Below are 14,175 nucleotides of genomic sequence, written 5' to 3' on the forward strand. Positions count from 1 at the left end.
ATTTTTTTGTGATTTTCATATACTAAGAAAGAAGAAAAAGCTAAATAAAAATTATGGTGTAAGCAAGGTAACTTTATCATTATAACTCATGAGACTCTTTCATCACAACACTCTCCCACTTAGACTCTAAATGGTCACACATTCTTCACATTTCATCATTCAAGCTCATGGCACCAATAGAAACAAAAATGTCCCTATGCCCTTAATAATGATGTCACTCGATCTGTTATAGATCAGGGCTAGAATTCATGTCTCTCGGGTTACTCATACTTGACCTTGAATGCTACAATAAGCAAATTTACCGACCAAACCATAGAAGCAAAATTTATCAACCATTTCAACCAAAAACACTAGCTTTATACAATAAAGAATCAATTGGACTCATATTTATACCTTAAGAATAAATACATTAGTCATTAGTAACATTCAAGGTCATCCCTCTCTCAACGATATTTTAATAAACATATAGTGTGCATAAAAGATAAAGCTTGCAAAATAGAGTAAAAACACATGTGAGCCTATTAACCTAGTCATCACCAAAGACATCATTGGTACTCATACTAACCCAATTAGATCACCTACCACTCATTTTATCAAACAAACTTCAAGTAGATGTTTCATCAAAGACATCGAGACTAGTTTAAGGAAGAAAGAATTTCCAATTAAGCATGTAAAACAAGGCAAACATTCGAAGTTTTCACCTCAATAATCATAATTTACAAAAAACATGCTCAACTAAATCAAATTCAATGCAAAAGTACCATTGAGTTGAAACACTATTTTTAATTTAAAGGAAATTCAAAAAGAATGTTATGAAAGATCATATCTTTTAAGCTAACATAAGTGAGGATAAATATGAAATAAAATCCCAATAAAATGATTCTTGGTTTGCATTATTATTATAAGAAATGGAGAGTTTTGGATTGAAGTTGAAAGAATTGACGAGTGTGACTAAAGAAGAAAAATTTCCATTGTAGAGTGCATCTATATGTGGCCTACACCTAGACTACTCAAGCAGGTCCTGTACAGGTCAAAAAAGCATGTTCCAATGATTTTTATCTCACTTATGATTAGGCTATGCCTAGTATGTGCTTTGACTACTCAAGAAGTCCAATGTAAGTCCAGGTAGTGTATGCCCAACCATTTTAGCTTACCTATACTCTAGATGCACCCGATATATGCCTGAACTGCTCAAGTATGTCCACCGTAGGCCCAGGTAGTATAGGCTTCCTCTACATATATTCAGGCTAGCCCTGACCTACCTTGACTGCTCCAGCATATCCAATGCAGATTCAGGCAATATACTTTACCCACGTTTATGTTCCAGCTGCTTCTAGACTGCTTAATCTTGTCCACCATAGTTTTTAGATGGGATATTGTGATTTTGATCAGAACTTTGAATAAAATCTTGGCTTGGGGCATAGTTTTGAACCCCCAAGCCTTCCTTTACACATCCGAACTTATGATCTCACCTACAAACACTAATATTAAGTTAAAATATAGAATAAAACATTAGAAAACATCAAACAAAAAACCTTGGGTTGCCTCCCAAGAAGTGGCTTGGTTATAGTTATAGAACAACATTAATTTATCATCATTTAGGATCCTTGAATCAAAGCTTCTCCAAGTCCATTCACGTGGTAATTCCTCAATCCATGTCCATTCACCATGAACTTTTTCTTCTCATTATTCTAATTCAATATTTCTATTTGAATAGACATTTGAGACTATGAATGGGCTCGGCTACTTAGTTTTAAGCTTTCAACCAAAATATTTCAACCTAAAGTTGAAGAGGAGCACATATTCACCACTCTGAAATTCTTGGTTTAATGTCTTAACATCATGCTACCTCTTTTTTTTACTTTATTTAAACAACAACCAAGAATAATTCCTTCTATGTTCGCTACGGGACACCCAAAAACATGAATGAACTTCTTCACCATAGATTTTGAGGCTTCTATTTTTTGAGGCAATGGATCATCAACAACAACAGTTAGCAAAACATTATTCTCAAAAGGGTTTCTACTGCAAGAGCTAAGACTTGTCATCAAATCAACCACCTTATCTTTTTCTTCAATCACCTACTCCTTATGTTATGCAATAAACCCACCAAGGGATTATCCAGAAGATCCTCCTTTATGGTTTTAGTCATCTCATCATTAGTTATATCAATCACTGAAACAACTTGCAAATCCTTAGCTTGTTTCATGGACTTGCACACATTGAAGGAGACTTCTTCATCATTCACTCGAAACTTCATTTCACTATATTCAACATCAACAAAGGCACATATAATAGCTAATAATAGCCTCCTAGAAATGAGGCAAGCCTCATGATCCATCTCACAATCAAGAATAACAAAGTCAATCGAAAAGATGAACCTATCCACTTTCATAAGAACATCATATAGCACTCCCACGGGCTTCTTGATAGAATGATCAACCATTAAAATTCTCATTGTAGGTGGAGGGGGAGGGGAGAGAACCCAAACCAAACTTTTGTAACACTACAAATGGCATCAAATTAATGTTTGCTTCAAGATCACATAATATTTTTCCGAACTTATGCACCCCAATAGTGTAAGGAATAGTGAATGCATCTGGGTTTTATTTTTTACCACCATTACGCTAGATATTATGGAACTACAATTGTAGGTTACCTCTCTACTCTCAGCATCAATGACTCATATCTCTGTAACTAAGTCTTTTACGAATTTTGCATGCCCGGGCATCACTTGTCAGGCTTCTAACAATGGAATATTCACTGATAGGTTGCTAAATTTTTCAAGAAATTTCTTGAACTTGGTATCATCCTATTTATTCTTGAGACTTTGTGGTAATGAGGGAGTAATTTTTGTTTGTGACAAACTAACAATCATCATTTCATTCGATTTTGGAGAATTACCCTCAACCTCTTTCATAGATTCCCCACTTTCACCCTTTTCTTCAACTACCTTTCGATTTTTAATAATTGAATCATTGGTCTTTGAAAGATTATTATTAGACTTCTTTAGCTAATTTTTCCTTAAAATTACTTGTTCACCACTTCCTCTTTCATTGGGGTCTTCATCAAAATTTAAAACATCTTTACTAAGAGTCCGAACATTCGCCATGATATTTCCATGATGCAAGAATCATTCTTAGGATTAGTAACCATTACAATAGGCAATCCGCCCTTCATCCTTACATTAAGATGATTTGAGATTTGACCTACTTGAGTTTCAAGTTGTTTGATAGAGGCTGAATGAGATATGACCATTTGATTGAGTTGTGAGAAATCACTTTTTAGCTGTCTCACAATCTTATTGGTTCTCTCAATAGGCATCAAGATATAAGTAAGGACATCTTAAATTTTAAACTTGTCTAGTTCAATTGAGCTTGACTTTTTGCCCTATCATATAGAGGTACATACTAGTCATATTCTCTATTCTTATCTCTCCAATCTTTGTCTTTTCACGATCTCTATCATGCCAATCTTTATCACAATCTATTTATTTCTAACCTTGATTATTACCTTGTCTTTGATATGTAAGGCGAGAACCCCCCGATTGGTTCCACAAGAACCGAATTTCTTCATAAAGAGACTTTTCTTCCTCATCATCATAAGCTTTTACACTCTTAGAAGTAATGAAATTAACTACTTTAGAAGGAGCTCTCATTTTATGCTTGGTTAGAAGATCAAGTTTAGTAATTACTTTAGTCATGTTCTCATCTCTTTCCTCATCTTTCTTTTCTTTGCTCTTGGCTTACAAAAGATGTGGAGGTAGCCCACATTTCAACCATATCTCTTATGTGCCAACCTCTAATTTTCTTGGTCACATGATCTAACAAAGTTGCCGCAACACCTTAAAATTATTTGTCAAAAATTCATTCAATTATATTATCAGCTACTATTTTATTCAATTGATCCAATGCCCTACAGAAAATCTGAAGAAAATTTTTGTCTAGGACCTCATGATTTGGCCAAGAAATGATCTTATTATTGAATCATTGCCAATCTTAATATAATGGTTCACCATTAAGTTAGCAAATGTTGATGATTTTATCCCTTAGTTGCAACATCTGATAAGGAGAAAAGTACCTATCCAAGAATGCTTCGGTGAGCTCAACCCATGATGCTATAGATCCTGCGGGCAATAACCATAACTATAAGACCAATTCTCCTATCAATAAGAATAGGAAAAGATGAAAATGTATTGATTCTTAAGATATGTGGTCTATGTCAAATGGAGAGCACAAATCAATGAAATTCTTAAAGTGTAGATTGGCATCCTCATATGCTTGACCTCCAATAACCTTTTCCTTTTAATAAAATAAAGCATCACAATAGTAATGTGAAACACTCTATTTACGACTATCAGTGGAATATGAATAGCACCAGCTTAGCCCGCATCTCTAAGGTGATCACCATTCTTGAGATGCCCATTAAAAGTACCAGTATAACTACCGAGTTGTCTCATAGTATTGTGTATATTATTTTCCTCACCCGAGAAAGAACAAAAAAATAAACAATGTAAAACAAACACTAAGGATAACCTAAAGTGACCAAAAATACTAAAAGAATGAAAACTATGTGTCACTCCCTTGGAAAGACATAAAAATCTCAATAACACTCAGATTACACCCCTTAAGGTATAAGTGATCATTGTCAATATAATAACTAAGATTAGGTTGGGTTTTAATCAGTAGGGAGTGAAGACAATGATTTCAATAGTCAAGAGAATTAGAAGTCAACTGGGAGCTAACCCATAATGTGTATAAAACAAACATAAATGTAAAATGAGGGATTTTTTAGAACGTTCTTAAAGTAACAATTTCTTTTCTTGTAGAATACTATCTCAAGGTTGAAATGCTTAGAGCGTAATCAATTTGGAGTTAACCTTAGGGTTATGACATTCTCGGTATGAATTCATGCATAGGTAATTGAGAATTAATCTAAATACAGAGAGGATTCATGGGTAGGCTAGATCTAGGAGTTTTGGTGTCAATTTGTCAATAACCACCAAATATCACAAATGAGTTTTGTTGAACACCTCATAAGTGTAGCAATTTCACTAATTTATAGAATCAATTAACATCCTAATGTCTAAGAGATGCTATCAAATGAAATAATTCAAGTTATTATTTACATCGATTCCTCGATCACACCCCATCTGTCAAGGAAAATATGGGTTCAAATGTAATTAGAGTTTTCAACCCCTAACTTAGTTAAAACATGACATAAATGCAAACCCCATAAAAATAGCTAATTAGAGAATAAATAAACAAATCCTGTGCACTAATCATAACCTATTCAAGCATAACCCCTAGATGAAGAATTAGTTACTCATGGAGAGAGAAAGTAAAGATATACCCAAATTTCCATCACATGAATCCATAGAAAATAAAGAGAATGTAAAATCCAAGCTTTAGTTTCAATAATACTCAATAGAAATCACTAATCCTCAACTTAAGAGTCACTCTAATGTCTTCTTAGCTCAAGAGTAGTACAATAATGTTCAATGAATATCGAAATAAGCTGAAAATCTCCAATTAGCCCCAAATTCGCGTTTGCCAAATATTACAAAAATAACACCACCCTCTTAATCTAACAAAAAAAATCCAAAGCAGATGGAGAGAAGATCTATATCAATATGGTGCATCCTATCCATATATGGGGCACACCTTGGGCGTGGATAACATTATTTTTGCCACCCATTTGTGGGTAACCTCCGGATACATCCATGTGAACTTTAGAGCTCCCTTTCTTCCACATTTGACCTCCCATTAACTTGAATGGCTTGCTCATCTTCATTATTAACCTTTACCTATAGTAATAAGAGTTATACATAAGATTAACACAAAATCAATGGAAAAGCATGATAAATTTAGCTTAAAAGGTGATAGTAAGTCATCAGATTGATGACCTATCTACCTGCCAATTTTAACTTATATTTTCTATTTCGATTAATGTGATTTGAATACTGATGATTCATTATACAGGTACCATGGCACTAAAAGTAACTTTAAAAAAGGACAGATAATCCCGATTGATAGATGAGTCACCTGAGTGTAGTAGATTTATGGAGGAGTACTCTATTAAAAGTACGCCTTTGGTTTAGCGGCAGACCTAGCACTAAAATCAAAGAGATATAATAGCTAGGGGCTCCATTCAGCTAGGTTCTCAGCTAGAACCACCATTGATATCTTAATCTAGGATCTAGGTCACACTAACAGTCTAAACCCAGATAAAGATAGTAAAAAGGTCATCACCAACCTCTTCTATCCCTCCCTAGTCTAATCAGGTAGAGGAGGAATCTATTTTTTGTGTTTGTTAGGAGGTGTCAACTACCCTCCCCAATTTGTAAAAGGGGCGAAGTTTGAATCAAAGAGTAGAGATCGAGAGATAGATTCACCCCAATTTTATGAAGGTACAGAGACTTTGGAGGGTACTGAGGATGCCTCTGTATTTGCCCTAACTGTCGTGGTATAAGATTCCATGCATATCTACACCATACTAGTAGCTCAGGTTGTGTGTAGAGGATATGTAATGCTTAAAGAATAGAGGTATTAAGGTTACTAATTAGGGTAGGCTTTAGTGAAGCATAGTTTTTGAGCCTCGCATTGGGCTTATAGCTTTGGTAGAGGTTTAAGACTTAAGGGACACACTTGATAAATATAGGCTCGATGGTTAGTGAGCATACAACCCTGAGGTTTTTTATGAGTTCTATACATCATACGCTGTATCTATTAATTTGATCACACTAGTAGGGATTAAATCTCAGGATCCATCTTCACTAGCTCATACAGTTGCTAGGGGTGTTAAAGTTGACTTATTTGAGGAGACAATTTGTAGATTCTTATTTGGACCATAGTTTGAGAGGATAACAACTACATTTGAGTTTAACTGTAGAATAAGGATTGTAAAGAGCTGAAGAATGATAAGAAATCTCAATCATTGGGTATAGAAAAGAGAGTTACCAGGATGGGAGGATCGATAGATTAATAAGCTTGGTGTTGACACCCCTTGGGTTGATAAGAAGCCAGATATAAAAAGGTCTTCTTTATGATTCACAAAGATTTTTTGGTGGTCCATAGTAAGGCATAGGTTGAGTCCCACATCTATAGATAATGCATGAACTAACAAAGGACCGTGCAATATTGGTTGCCAACGTCATTGCTGGATATGACATAGATTTTGCTCGGTAAATCTGAGAAGAAATTAATAAGAGAACTTTTATTGAAATTACCACTATTTAATTCCCATTCTTGATCCCAAGACTATTTAATATTGTGGGAGTACCAATATTACAAGAGATTGATTATCATACTATGGTTACTCGTATAGATGATGTAGAGTTAATTCATTATGACACCAACCCACTAATATCGAAGAAGCACAACCTTTTACCACTTATGGAGAGGCCCTTTTTAGGGGCCTTTTGAGTTGGTTGAATAGGCCAATAGACTGATGATAGATGGAGATATTGAGATTGGCAGTCAGCAGGTGGAGTCTTCAGCTGCTGTAGGTAATAAGAGGGCTATAAGCACTTCAATAGCAGCTTCAACTTCTATAGTTTCCCCTTACCCACCACTTTTAGGTATGGTCATAGTGTCAATAGAGTTCCTACATAGGCAGTATGAGTTAGTAGAGTGCCATACACATACGGACACCTAGTTGTCCAAGTGATTTAATAGATCGGGACTTAGGTGCGGATTACTTTAGAGGCATTAGAGGTGCTAGTGGAGTCAATGATATTGTCTATATAGAGATGTTTATTAAAGATTTTCGTTGGTATATTAATAATTTTATATTTAATAGGAGAGAGACTCCATGAAGATCAGGTTCTGGATTATTAAGCCGGTGCGAGGAGGTGACCATGTTGAGATCGGAGATTCATACTTTAGCTGAGAGTTATGCTCCTGTCCTCCCTCTGGTTATACCTTTATTTAAGAAAACGGTACCTACACCACCACCGTCGATATTTGATTTATTTTCTAATAATGATGAGGCCTAAACTATTGGGTCTAAGAAAGGACGAGAGCATTCCAAGTAGAGTAATAACTTAGATGAGTTTGGTAGGACGTGTAGAAGGCTGCCAAAAATTCTATTATCTAGTACCATATTGATGAGAGTGGTCATTCCCAATGCGATTTCAGTGCATTCTCTAGACGAGCACAACAACCAACTCTTGGCTCTACGCTCGACGTGACTCCTACTGCCCCAACTAGGAGTGAAGCGGCCTTCGATGCCTAGAGTATCTCAGGTATGCTCCTACACCCATATTTTTTTATCTTCTTAGTATACTCTAGGGATAGTTCATAATCTTTTAGTTAAGTTAAGTATGTACTAATTATTTAGGGTTTTTATTGTCATTTCTCTTTTCCACAAAGTGTGCTATCATAGTAGAGATGACATGTTTAAGTTGTAGTGTTGTTCATTATTTAAGTAATGTTATGTTCTGTTTGGTTTTACTCGAAGAATAATGAAGAACCTTAGTACAGTGATATTTCTGTGTTTTTATGTGTTTGAAAAAAATAATACCCCTCCTAAAATTCTTGTGAATTATATGTTGTGAAGATATGTTGTAACCATTGTTGAATTTTGTAATGACATTAGTATTAGGGACAAAATAATCATAGCTTAGCATATCCTAAACCATATAGGTAGTAGTTGGTAATATAACTTTCTGCCATGTGTGTGAGGTGTTTACTTAATTCACCTTGTGTGTTTAATGTAGAATATATTTGGTTAGTAATTCCTAGGAGTTAGGAAATTTTCTTGGGGCATGATTATAGACAAAGTTTGAATAACACTGCTCTTATCCTGAAAGTCTAACCAAATGAGGATATGTATCCCTTGATTTCTAATTTGAGCTTAAAGTGACCTATGTTCTTGTTGAACCTTTTCACCTTTCTTTTTTAATTACAATAAACCTATTTTATCCTTGTTCCTTTCTTGGATTTGTGTACCTCAACTCAAGCAAATTGCCTAAGTTGAGGGTAGCTATCATAGAGGTGCATAGTTAAAGATATTTATGAAGAAGATATTGAAGAAATGAAAAGAAGCAAGAGTTGGGTGTGGTATAGAAGTGTTAAAAAATATAGAGCAAAATAAAGAAAAAATAAATAATAAATTCAAAGAATAATAAAAACCTCACCCAATTTGAATGGAAATAAAGGAGAAAAGGGAGAATAGAAGAAACATGTTTAATTAGTGAAGTCAAAAATATAAGTGTAGTGTGAAGGAGGGTGAGTCACTATTTCCCATATGTACTATACCTGCCCCAAAGCCTATATTACAAGTTAAGAAAAGTCTTATACTGATCATTGTTTAACTGTTTGAAAAGCTAAGACATTGAAAATAAGGGCAAGCCTATGGTATTTTATGCATATTGTTTGAACTTATTTGTGAGTGTGAGTCTTTTGATGTAGTCCCTGCATTGATTTTCACTATGATAATGTGGGTTTTGGGACTTTTTTTCTATAAGGGTACATGGGTTGTATTGTTAGCTACTTATTTGTTTAGGTAATGACAATTTCATATATGTGTGGTTGTTTGTTGCTAATCTGAAGCTTTCCCTTAATTTATTTAGTGTCATAATGTTGTGCTACATGTATATATAATGGTTTTAAAAGTTTTGTATAAGAGGGGGTAGATAGTTGGAACTAAACTGAGTTGACTGCCGTAGGTGACTTTGGTTCATTTTAGTTTAGCATCGTGTTTGTTTATTGTGTTTTAGTTTCTTGGGGACATGCAAAATTCTAAGTTAAGGGTTTTGATATGTCATGGCTTCATTGAACTTTTGATGCTTTAAACAAGGAAATTGTGTAGGAACTTAGGTATTCTTGATAGATATGATGTGTGTTTGACTTTATTTTGGAGGAAAATATAGTTTAGAGAAAATACTGAGAAAAGGGACTAAGAGTTGCTGAAGTTGTAACTCATGAGTCAAACTATGAATTGTGGGTATTAGCTACAGATCATGGGTAGCATTAGTAAGTTGAGTTCTAAGGATGTATTCTGGTCTTGAATCCTACTAGTCAGCCTACAACTCGTAGGTGCTACCCAACATATGTAGGTTGCAATCGTGAGTTAAAGATTAAGAAAAGTTTAAATATTCTCTGATTTCCATGATTTCAAGGCATGATTTGTGTGTTGTACGTACTTCTCTACCCATGAAGCATGAGTTGTTGCTACCTAAATTTCCTACACTATTTTGGAAAGGTTCTACTTTGTATCTATAAATACCCCTTTAGTGTTTTATTATCAGTTTACACACTCTATATATTTTTTACATTGTTTTGAGTTTTGAGATACATTAATGATTTTGGAAATATAGTTCTTTGTTTTTAGGGTTTATAATTGATTTGAGATTTTGGTTTTTTATTATTATTCTTTATAAGTACAATTTTATGCTTTCATCTATAGAATTTTCATTTGATCTTACAACTATGAGTAGTTGAACTCCATAACTAAGGTTGTGGGAACCCTGATGAATTAACAAAGAAGATTAAGTCCAAAGTTATTCTAGATTGGTGGTCTTGCAAGTATTGGGATTTCCTTTCCTTTGATTGGTTTCTTAACAGGTGCACACATTAGGAACTCGCCTGCATTAGATACTGTTGCTCAAGAAAGCTAGAGATTCGGAAAAGGAGATAATAACAACAATTTAAAGCTATTAATCTTCATCTAATTACCTTGAGATGGAGAGGAGATTGTCATACCACGTTTTTACCAAAAAGATTAATTTTAAGTATGTAATGGTTTATATTTTTAACAAAAATGAAAATTTGTTTCAAAAAGGAATTTTTTACATTTAAACTTAGAGTCGCTACTTGGCATAAATCTGGTGTGCCAAGTCACCTTTGGAAATTCTTTTTCAAAATAATTTTTTTTGACTCTTTCAAAACTGGTCCACGAAAATAGATTTCGGTTAAGGATTTTTGTTGATCGAGGGGAAGGTGTTAGGCACCCCTCGATCTTGTGGTTCAACCACAGTTGCTTCGTGAACTATATCGGCTGGTATGGCACAATGAAATACATAAACAAATAAAACACATAATGAGAAAATAAACAATCAAACCGTCAAAGTTTAAAAAATAATATCCAGTACAATTTATTACATACCAAAATAAGAAATGCTGAAATAAAAACCTAAGCTATCCTAACTATCCTAACTATGCTTTACCTGATGCCTCGGGCCTTGATCACGAACCTCCTTTGAAGAGATAATATGTCAGGGCATTACCCGGTGAATAATACAATTTTCCTCGGGGCATTCCCTGGACAAATCTGTGCTTGGAATTCAGATATGATGAAATAAAGTCCATTCAACATATTCAAAAATTCAACAATCTACAATCCCTAAGTTTTTCCTACCCAACCTACCGTTTGCCTACCAATTTTGCCCTATCATGATACTATGTCATTCAAAAATATCAAATTAATTCAACTAATAGTTCAAATAAACCAAATGAAATTACCAATTAGACAACTTTTAATACCATCAAAAATTAAGATTTACCCCCAAATTGAGCCTAAATCATTTGATTATCCCATTTGCATAATCAATCAATAAATATCAATAATCACTTACGATTATTAAAACATATCAAAATCAATAAAAATAGAGTCCACACACCATGAATTCAACACATAAAGCATCAAACAATTAAGACTAATTGAGAATGGGATGATAAATGGACCTTGATGTCACTTTTAATATATTGGTCAATTGAACAAAATGAAATCCATATCGAGAACTTTGATTCAAACCTCAACAACAAACAAAATCCAACTTGGTATTGAATTCATCCCTGAATAGATTTAAAATCCAGTAGGAAACCTCAATAAAAACCTTAAATCATAAATTTTGAATTAAGCTTTAATGGGCCTTGCCCGAATCGGAGTTAGGTTCACTATTTTTGTATTGTAGGAGCTACAGTGAACTCGAACGGTGGCAGAGACACACGGGTTGGTCAAATTTCTATAGGGAATGGGTCTATTTTGTGCAAATGGTAGAGGGGTTTTAGCCGATGGGATGGTCTGATGGCTGGTATTTTTCGATCGGTAGATCAATAGTTTTAGTAAAGAATCACCGAAAAACCAATTTGGTTCCACTGTTCTCTCGTTCTCTGCTGTCTCTCTCTGAATTTTTGCATTTTCCTTTGTTTTCTCTCTCTGTTTTCTACCACTTTTCTTGATCATACTGTCTTTGTTCTCTCTATCTTTGATAGTGATTGTGTGTAATTATCTATGTATTAGTCTGTGAATTCCCCTTCTCTTGTTGCTATAAGGTGTATTCATATATGTGTGAGGTGTGTATATTTTGTTGTTGTTTTGTTAATGGAAAATAGGGGGAGTATCTATAGGTATGATCATGAGTGTGTATATATAAATTATGAAAGAGAAAAAATGTGACCAGGGAGGAGGGGGTCCTAAGTGGTATGTAGGTTAGGGATAGGGTAAGGTGGTGAGGAGTCAAAATTAGTTAGGGTAGGTTGTTATTTTTTTGAGAGTTTGTTATTTTACTTTTAGTGGAGGGATCATCACACGGGGATCAGGTACATGGTACGGTGAGGATAAATGGGTAAGAGTTAACTTTCGGGACTAACAAAATTATAGGTCTATATCATGCATCTCTTTGGCTGTAAACACAAAGTTTTTTCAGATAAAGAAATAGACAAAGAGATAGAATTTTGTCTCAAAAATTATTCAAAAGATAGAAACAAAAGGAAGACGGTCAATCAAGTCTTGATTTTGGGAATTCTACCTATCTAAATTTATGTGGGAGTCAAGTCACATGTTGTTCAATAGGTTAAAAAGAAAGGACTATACTAAGTTAGAGAGTCGAGTGAAGTCTTATTGAGGTTTTGGTCCGTGGCTCTGTCCTTACATCAAAAATAAAAAATACAAGTAAACCGGATAAATGAAATTACAAAAATTTTATCAATATAGTTTTTGCTGATTATTGTCATGAGTCTTCAATTCTTTCTGAAGTGATAATATATTTATTTTTATTTGAACCGAACTTGCAAATAGATTCTTCTTCTATGCAAAATTTTGTGTTGAAGATGAACTCAAACATTTACTATGTTCTTTTATATGGGACTTCTGAATTTGAACATGAATTCAAAAATCTTCACCCTATTATCCAGGCGGGCTCCTGAATTACAATTTCTTCACCTTGTTGCGTGACTTTAAATTTCTTCACCCTGTTCTCTAGGTGGTATCCGGACTTACTATTTCATCAATCTGCTGACTTTTAATCTCATCACTTGTTCTTGACATTCAATTTCTTCCCTCTGTTCTCCAGGTGGGCTCTGGACTTACTATTTTTTCAATTTGTTGACTTTCAATCTTATGACCCTGTTCTTTGGGCGGGCTCCCGACTTGTAATTTCCTTACTTTATTGACTTTCAATTTCATCATCCTATTCTCCGAGTGGACTCCCAACTTGAAATTTTATTATCATGTTTTCTGGGTGGATCCCGACTTGTAATTTTATCAACCTATATCCCGACTTGCAATTTCATCACCCTATTCTCCGGGCGGGATACCGACTTATAATTTCATCACCCTATTCTAAGGGCAGACACCTGACTTGCAATTTCCTCACTCTGTTTATTGGGCAGGATCCCGAATTATAATTTTATCACCCTGTTCTCTAGGGAGGCTACCGACTTGCAATTTTGTCACCCTATTCTCTAGGAAGGCTCCCGACTTGAAATTTTATCACTCTGTTCTCTGGCAGGTCCCTGGCTTGTAATTTCAGCACCCTATTCTTTAGGGAGGGCACTCGACTTGCAATTTCATTAGCCTGTTATTTAGGCAGGCTCTTGACTTGTAATTTTCTCACATTATTCTTTAGGTGGGCTCCTGAACTATAATTTCCTAACTCTATTCTTTGAGAGAACACCCAACTTGCAATTTCATCACCCTATTCTCCGGGTAGTCTCCAAACTTACAACTTTATCACCCTATTCTCTAAACGGGCTCTCGACTTGCAATTTTGTCACTTTATTCTCTAGGCGAGCTCTCGACTTGAAATTTTATCACCGTATTCTCCGGGCAGGCTCCCAACTTATAATTTTATCACCTTATTTTTTGAGTGGTCTCCCGACTTGTAATTTTCTCATTTTATTCGCTGGGCGAGCTCCCCACTTGTAATTTCATCACCCTATTCTCTCAGTG

The sequence above is a fragment of the Capsicum annuum genome, chromosome 7, assembly GCF_002878395.1.
Source record: "Capsicum annuum cultivar UCD-10X-F1 chromosome 7, UCD10Xv1.1, whole genome shotgun sequence".
Lineage (NCBI taxonomy): Eukaryota > Viridiplantae > Streptophyta > Magnoliopsida > Solanales > Solanaceae > Capsicum > Capsicum annuum.